The sequence below is a fragment of the Heterocephalus glaber genome, unplaced genomic scaffold (assembly GCF_053883595.1).
Source record: "Heterocephalus glaber isolate CG9 unplaced genomic scaffold, H.glaber_assembly_v1.0 deba00001442, whole genome shotgun sequence".
Lineage (NCBI taxonomy): Eukaryota > Metazoa > Chordata > Mammalia > Rodentia > Bathyergidae > Heterocephalus > Heterocephalus glaber.
This window is the reverse complement of record NW_028258296.1, coordinates 27061644-27071018: the sequence shown is the minus strand read 5'-3', so window position 1 is coordinate 27071018 and position 9375 is coordinate 27061644. Positions and strand designations below refer to the sequence as shown.

The following is a 9375-nucleotide window of genomic DNA, read 5'->3' as shown; positions in this document are numbered from 1 at the left end:
TAGAGGATCTGAGGAACATGATAGAATCCCAACATAGGAAACAAATGGAATCCGTAAAACAGATGCAAACGGATTTCCAAGAGATTAAAAACTCCATTGAAAGTCTGCACAGCAGAATGAACCAATGTGAGGACAGAATTTCACATATAGAAGATAAGATTGCAATTAGTGAGGAGGAAAAGAAAAATTGCTTTAAAATTGTAAGGGAACACAAGAAATCAATCCAGCAGTTGCTAGATGATGCAAAGAAGAATAACATAAGACTGATTGGAGTCAATGAAGAAAGAGGAGAGAGTGCAGATGACATAAAAAACTCTTCACAGAAGTGATGGCAGAAAACTTCCCAAGGAGGGGGAAAGGACTTGACATACAGATAAGTGAGGCATATAGGACTCCAGCTAGGCTTGATAAAAAAAAAAATCTATACATAGGCATGTAATGGTTAGGATTCCAGAAATCCAACAGAAGAAAAAAAATTCTACAAGCAGTGAGAGAAAACAAACAAATCACATACAAAAGAAAGCCCATCAGAATCACAGCAGACTTCTCAATGCAAACCCTCAAGGCAAGAAGAGCTTGGAGTGATGTATTTCAAGCCCTAAAGGAAAACAGTCTCCAACCCAGATTGATGTACCCTGCAAAACTATCTTTCAAAATTGATGGAGAAGTAAGATACTTTCATGATAAAGAGCACCTCAGGAACTTCATGAATACCAAACCGGCACTCCAAAAAATTTTAGACAATACCCTGGGAAAAGACAATGAAGATCACAACCCCAGGAAGCCCAGCAGAATGAATCCATTGGGCATGACAAATTAAATGCAAAGGGGGAGAATCCAACACAAAGAAAAAGTCATGACAAGGCTTTTAAAACTTTTGACTTCATCTCCCTAATGAGTGTATAATTCAATCTTATTATTGTACTGATTAGTATTTTTCTGATTCTAGAGTTGCACACCATTCCTTGTGCTATACTGGCTATTTATCATTTTCTTATGTCTACATTTTAATTGGGCTGTCTATTAATGAGCTCTAAGAATTCTCTATATATTCTCATCTTAGTTTATATGCATTGTAAATATAGTCTGTTTAAGTACTACTTTTCATTTTAATATGTCATTTAAAGTTCTAAATTGTGATGGAATCTCATTTATCAATTTTTTTCTTTTATACATCATGTCTTTTGTATCCTAGGTAGTTCTTGCCTACCCTGAATTCAAAAATATTTTCCCTTATAATTTCTTCTTGAAGTTTTATACTTTTAGGCTTTCTTATTTAGGTTCATAGTTCCCTTCAAGTTATTTTCATGTATGGAAAAAAAGGGTTGGGGTTAATTTTTTATATACGGATACCAGGTGTTCTAGTGCCATGTGCTGAAAACACTATCTCTTCCTCGGCTCTTGAATTGAGTTTATAGTCTATAAAATGCTAATGTTAAATAATCTTTCAAAACTCAGTGGACCATATATGTGTGGTTCTATTTCTAGATTCTCTGTTTTATTCCAATGATCTGTATGTCTTTCCTTACACCAACAATGCCTTGATTATTGTAGCTTTAGAAGAAGTCTTAAAATTAGGTATTAAACATCTTCCAACACTGTTTTTTTTTTAACTTTTCTAGGTCCTTTGTACTCCTACATAACTTCTAAATTTCAATATCCAATTCTTCATTTATAGCAAGTATACACAGACCTGAATTTTTATATATACCTTGTGTTTTCTAATCCTGCTAAATTCAAGTACAAGTTCTAGGGGCTCCTAGAGATTTCTTGGTATTTTCTCTGTAGATGATCATTTCATCTACATATAAAGATTTTGCTTCTGCCATACCAATCCTATCCTAGTTGTATCATTTTATTGCCAGACTATTTTGGTGGGGCCTAGGTTTCAAAGTTTAATGGACAGATAAAGAGTAAGCATATCTGCCCTTGTTCCCCACCTTAAGGAGAAAGCTTTGTATCTTCTCCATTTATATAAGGCATTCTCACTGGAAGTATGGAGTACATGTCTTTAATCTGTTGAGAAGTTTCTGTTCTACTTCTAGGCTCCTGATAGCTTTTACCACGAATTTAGTATTCAGCTGTAGAATTTAGTCCAATAATTTTTCTCCAACTAGTGACAGGATCATATGGCTTTTGCCGACTTTATGCCAACTGATATTGTATAACAGGAAGAAAAGGTCTAAAAGAGCAGGGAAACTGGGAGGGGTAGGGGAAGGGAAAAAAGAGAAAGGAAAAAATATGAGAAGAGGAAAAAAAATGGAAACAAGGTCTTTGCAAATAGGGAAGGGTGGAGGAGGTGAAGGGAGGGCAAAGGAAGAGGAAAAAAAAATAAGAACCAAGAGACTCATGTAATGGTACAAGATCCCAATGATGAATATAACTGTATTGTATACTGAAAATGTACCTATAAACTTAATGGGGGGAAAAATGTACCAATGATTAGAATGAATAATCGATAATGCAAAATAGGAAGGAAAGGTCCAAAGGGGTAGAGGTAGTGGGAGGGGCAGGGGAAGGGAAAGAAGGGAAAGGAAAAATGATGAGAAATGGAAAAAATGGAAATAAAGTCTTTGTAAATAGGGAAGGGTGGAGAGGGTGAAGGGAGGGCTAGGAATGGGGAAAAAATAAGAACCAAGAAGCATTATGTAAAGGTACAATTCCCAATGAGAAATGTAATTGTGTTGTATACCTAAAAAGTACCAATAAAAGAATTTAACAACAACAGCAACAAAAAAACTATCATGTTTGAGTTACACATATATGGATTTATTTTCATGGCAATATTGAGCTGAATGGGGATCATGAGATTATTACTACTGACCTCCTTTTCTCAGGGAAGAACTGCATGGAAATTATCTCCAAAAAATGTGATTTTTTTCTTTTCATTGCTTCCCTCATCTTACCATTTCCTCATGCATCTTTTCTTCCTTTCTACCCTCTCAAAATATGAAGAAGCTAATGAAGTTGAAGCTTTAGGAGCCCCATTTCCACAATCCCTAAAAGGCTTTAGTAGGGTTACTAGAAACGTGTTTACTTAGGTATGTTTTTGTAAAGCTTGCAAAAATAAGAGCTTTTGACCTCAACCTGTCAACATTCATTGTCTCTTTCCCCTTGCCCAATTGTTGCTTTTTATCTGGAGGTACTACTGAGTGACTGCAGGAATTTTAAAGATTTAACTACAATGAAACTGCATTGGGGATACGGTAGCTCTGGGTAGTGAGGCATGTTTATTGATTCATATTCACTTCCATGTCTAGATAGGCTCTTGCACCCTGTCCTGGTGTAGGCATGGTTCCCAGGAATACAGTACTTTGCTGGTTCCTTCTGCATGGTGACATAAAAGGGTAGAGCCCAAGGTCACATCACTTCGTAAAGATGTCTTAGAGCAACAGGTACTAGAAGTACATAGGAAGTACTTGTATATAGGTAAGTAAGTAGAGGCTTCAGTTCTCACTATTGCCTCATCAGAACAAAAGGAATATCCTCAGAAATGTAGAATATGCAATTATTCACACAAAATTTTGTTTTGAGACCCATACAAGATAGAATGTCATAACTTCTGCATTTATAACCTCTGTTTATGATATAAGCCAGCTTTCTAGAAATTGTAATCTGTTGTGATTTCTTTCTCATTCTAAATAATCATTTTATGTTTTATAAAAGAAAGGGGGGAAGCCACACCATATTTAACTGTTTCAAAGTATTCCCAATACCATATCAACCTGATGTTTATTATCATTTTGCTTTGTAAAATAAGAAACTTGGGCTATTTTATGAAAGAACAAAGAAGCATTTATCTAGCAGGACTTTGGGGGTGGATATGAAAGATAATTTAATGAATTTATTTACTCCCAGTGAGATACTAGTTCTATAAAATTGAGAGAGAGAGTTGATGGGCTATGTTTCTCTGGGCATTTAGAACTAAACAAAATAAAAGCACTAACTAGAACCTTGCAGGGTAATTAAAGTTTAAGAGTAGATCATTTGTCATTGAAACATACATTTTTTAAGTGCTAGAGTTCAACCTGGGACCTCACACATGCTAGGCACACACTCTCCCAGTGAACCATATCCCCAGCCACTCCCCTGTAGGTTATTTTGAGTTCAGGTCTTGCTATGTTGCAAAGCAATCCTCCCTTGCCTCAGTCCTCTCCTTGGCTGTGACACAGGTGCATGCCACTGTACCTGGCAAACACAAAAAGTAGAAAAAGGAGTAATAATAAAAATCAAATTGAAATATCCCTCAAGTACATTTTAAATATCATAATTAAATGTCCATACTACTTAGAGTAAAAATGATTGAATTTTTCCTCAAAGGAAAATTTTTATTTCAGTCCTAATTTCTACATAGAAGGTACTTTGACTATGTTCAGGGATGACTTTAACATTTCAACACAGTGATTAAGACTATATTTCTTGCAGTAATGAATATATATAGGCTTCCTGGAGGTCTAAATATGAAGTAAATAACCTGGCATACACTGGATGCTTCAGAGCAAATTTCCTAAAGGTGTTGTATGAGATGTGTGTTGAGCTCTTTCCAGCTATTTTCCTGAAAGAGTCTGGAAACATCAAGATCTGGCACTCTAGAAGCTGCCCGAAGTATAACAGTGAATTCCTTTTTTGTTATGAAACCATCTTCATCAAGACCAAAAAGCTTAAATGACATTTGCAGAATCTTTTCAGTGTTGGCAGGATTGCACAGGATGGTCAGACCTATCACATACTCTCTGAAGTCTATTGATGCCATCGTTATTCCTGTCAAAGAGCAAAAAGTTGTCTCAAGGGCTCTGAAATTGGGAGTTTTAAATAACTTGAAAACTCTTCAATTCCTATCTTCCTTCCTTTTGAGGCAACTGCAATTATAGCATAGTCATCCAAATGTTTATCAATATTATCCCAATCTAATTTTAATTTATGGCTAATTTTTGTAAATTCTACCAAACCAGCTTCCATGGGTAGTTGAGGAAGTGTGGTCTGTCACAGGTACTCCGAAAGCATTCTCCATGTTAATTTGGACCTCACTGGCAAAAAGGAGGGGTCTTTTTTTCTTCATCATTTGGGATATAAACAGGCATAAACTCAACTTTCACCCTGGTGAAAGGTTGACTCAGAGTTAACATGCAGGCCTGGAAGCCTGTAAACCCCTGCCAGGTCCAGGTCACCGTGTCCAGGGAGTTTGGGTACCTGAGCAGCGCTGGGTGCACAGGGGCACCTGGGGAGAAGGCTCCTGCTTTAAAAGTGACCCGACAGGAGCTATTGGTGCACACACTTTCCGGAAAAATCAGAATTTGCGGCCCCTTCGTTTCGGATGTCACTCGCTTCAGGATTTCATTCCTGGCTTTCTTTCTAGAATCTGGGTCTTCTCGGGTCACAAGCACCGGTTCTGTTAACATGAAGAGTTTCCCAGCCAGCGGGATCTGCATGTTCTGACTTGCAGAGACCACCGAGGGTAACCCTGCCACAACACAGGCGATTGCATCAAAGAAAGTGGAGTGTGGGCCTGTAACGAAGATTGGGGCCTCGTCTATCTCCAGTCGCCTTTTCCCTTTTCCCTTTAACCGTGAACCCAGCGAAAAAGAACGCTACCTGAAACAAGAATTTGAGTACTGATTTCGTCAGATTTTTTCTCCAACTCTTGGTGGGTTCCGTCAGTCGAGTAGGAAGACCAAAGGTGGAAAGCATGACCACTGGTCGGAGGAAGAGGAAGAGGAAGAGGAAGGCGAGGCAGGCCACCCGCACAGACACCAGCACAGCCCCCAGGAGGATGGTGCAGGCCCAGCACCACGCACTCAGGTGCACCTGCTGCAGGAACGGGGTGGCCACCGCTGCAGGGTACCGGTACCGGAACTGGCTTCTTTCCTGCGCGACCGACCGCAGTATCCCATATCTCTGTCTCGGAGTCCGCAGACAGATCAGCTCTCAAGCCGACTTCTTAGTAAACTCAGAATGCGGGCACTTTGGCTCTGGGCGTGGCCTCTACATGCACTCCCTCCTCACATTCAAGCACTCTTTCGGTTTGCACATAATTAGAACTCTTAGGGGATTGTGGGTTAATGAATAGGAAATGATGTATGACCTTTGAAATCAGAAAAATCAAAGATGGTAAATATAACAAGCTATTTATAATCATATCAAAAAAAATCATTTTTCCTTTCCTGCAAACACCTTGCTTTTGACATATATGGGTAATAAGTTATTTTCACATAACAAATTCTGATATTTATATTATGCATATATATCTACTAAAGCTATATTCATTTGAATGGATAAATGCTAATTACAACTTTTTAATTTAAGTACCATTACCACTTAAAGTTTATTTACTGTGAGCTGCTTTGGCAGATAGTTTGTCAAATTAATTTACTCTCATTACAAATTGATTGCTATGGAAATAGTTCTCTTTATCCTAAGAAGTTTAACTGATGGCACCCTTGAGCCTTTGTGTTACAAGGATTTTTCCACATACACTGAAAACTAGAGTGCATCTTAATAGGTCAGAATTGACCCAGGCATGATGCTGCACTCCTGTAATCCCGGCTACTTAGAAGCTGCTCAGAAAAGGAATCACAAATCAAGGTCCATCTGGGCAACTTAGGGAAACCCTATCTTAAAATAAAATAGGACAGAATTGGCCATGACACATTTGATGTGTGTGTGTGTGTGTGTGTGTGTGTGTGTGTTACTGAGAATTGAACTCAAGGTCTTTGCACTGAGCTACATCTTCAGCCTCCATTTTCTATTTTGAAAAAGGTCCCATTAAATTGCCCAGGCTGGGCTGGAACTTGTGATTCTCCTGCCTCAGCTTCCCAGAGTGCTGGGATTACAAGTATGAAACCATGCCTGGTTTTGGTTCATATTCTTAAAATTGGTCCACATGAGTCAATCACCAGTCCAAAATGACATAAGTAACAACAATAACAACAAACCTCAAAATCAACTTAATAATAGGTTTTCATTAAAATAAATCAGTATTTATTGTGGCAACACACACAACTAACGATTCATGTTCCTTTTTGTTGTTGTTGCTGCTCTTCAAAAGTGATAAAGAGGGAAACACAATCAAAGTTGGTATGAATCAGGCTTTCTTCTATACCTGCAATTCTGACAACGTCAAATGGAGGATTCTTATGTTTGCTAATCACTAATTTGAATTCCTTTTTCCAAGAATTAAAAGTCATATTGTAGGTCTCTGAGACATGTTTCCATCTTTTGGAGAATACCAGATTACTGCTACCACAGGAAGAGTGGTATGGATACCAAAGCTGGTAAACAAAATGTGTTGGAAGTTCCAGATCATGGGCTATATTTTATAGCCAAATGGATCTTAGGCTTGATCCAACACTTATGCTATGGGCATTGGCAAAGTTACTCATTAAACTTCATTTCCACATCTATAAATTGGTGATAGTCCCTACCCTGTAATGTTGTTATGAGACACCAGCATAATATATGTAAAGAATAGTTATCATTGTAAATACAAGTTGCTATGGTATGAGAATTTTTAGAGATGTTCCACTTTCTTCTGTCACTTTGAGAATTATGCTTAGAGAGGGAGACATTCTTTTCACCAACATAGGACTAATTAGGGAACACAGTGTGGTCTCTAAAGTGCCATGATTTGGCAATGTTACTATTTGTCTCCTCCACCCAAGGAGAACCTAAAGGGAATGAGGAACAGTCCTTTGAGCTGGTATTGTTCTCTATTTTGCAGCTCTTCTCACTTTTACTTGTAATGTTCATTTCTACTCTTGAATCTTTAACTGCATTCCGTGTATACTTTTAAGGAAAAGTTATCATGTAATCTATCTTTCTTTTATATTCTCCTCCTACACATGGTGTCTAGCAGTATATCAGATATACAGTATTATAGTAGTTTTTCTTTATCCACAGCTTCAGTTACCTGTAGTCAGCCACAGTTTGAAAATATTAAATGAAATAGGGGAAGTAGGAGGGGTAGGGGAAAGGAAAGAAGGGAAAAGAAAAAATATGACAAAAGGAAAAACATGGAAACAAAGTCTTTGTAAATAGGGAGGGGTGGAGGGGGTGAAGGGAGGGCAGGGGAATGGGGAAAAAATAAGAACCAAGATATATCATGTAAAGGTACAAGATCCCAATGATGAATGTAACTGTATTGTATACCTAAAATGTACCAATAAACTAAATGGAAAAAAGAGAAAATATTAAATGAAAAATTTCAGAAATAAACCTGTAATCCTAGCACTTAGGAGGACAAGGTAGGACGATTTTGAGCTCATGGCCAACCTAGGTTATAGAGTGAGTTCTGGCTTGGACTACATGACAAAGATCCTGTCTGAAACAAAACAAAACAATTCATAAGTTTTAAATTGTGCACTAGTCTGAGCAGTGTGATCCCACTCAGGATGTGAATCATCCCACTGTTCAGCATATCCAGGCTGAATAAGCTACCAGCTACCCACCAGTTAGTCACTTAGCTATCTCCATTATCAGCTTTTCCTGATAACGAAGTGCTTGTGTAACCTTTATTTTACTTAATTACAGCCCCAAGGTGTAAAGAGTGGTGATGCTGGCAATTCAGATATGACAAAGCTGTAAAGTGCTTCCTTTAAGTGAAAAGGTGAAAGTTCTAGACTTAAAGAATCATATGCTGAAGTTGCTAAGATCTACAGTAAGAACAAATCCATCTTTGAAATTGGAAAGAAGAAAAAAGAAATTCATGCTAATTTGCTGTCTTACCGAAAACTGAAAAAGAAATAGCCCCAGTGCATGACAAGTGCTTAGTTAGGATGCAAAAGGTGTTGCTGTATGGTGTTCCATGGTGTCCTCAGTTTTGGACATCTGCTGGAGGGGGGGCTCTTAGAATGGATACCCCGTGGATAAGGGGGACTACTATATTTAGTCATTAAGCAAATATTTGTTTGCTTACAGTGTACCAGGCTCTTATTCTAGCCTCCAGATGTCTATTAGTAAACAAAACAAAACAAAAAACAAAATCCCTGCCTTGTGGAGCTCAGATTCCAGTGCAGACAGGAAGAACACTATTAAATTCTTCTTACATTGAATGGAGAAAAAAGACATTTTGATCACTTTCCTAATTTACCAAATAGGCTGGAGAATTCAGGAAAGCAACTTAGTGGATGTGCATTCCTACTCTACAACGTTTAACAAATATATATATGCATAAATATAATGGTTGAAAATAATAAAAAGAACTTTTAAATAATAAAATTTATACCACTGCAGATTTGTCTTTTAATATGGCACAGCTAATCCTTAACTTTCATTTATAAGAGGCACCTTATGTCAATAAGGTAAAGAAAACAAGAAACCAAAACTAAGCCGTTCCCCAATTTCCTTTTTGTAAAAGTGTATACATTTTAAGGCAGATAC

General features: G+C 37.7%; 1 pseudogene; it reads right to left on the bottom strand.

Annotated features, from left to right (window-relative positions):
* Positions 1–4372: 4372 nt before the first annotated feature.
* On the bottom strand, positions 4373–7184 carry LOC101698698 (lysophosphatidylcholine acyltransferase 2B-like; annotated as a pseudogene).
* Positions 7185–9375: the final 2191 nt, after the last annotated feature.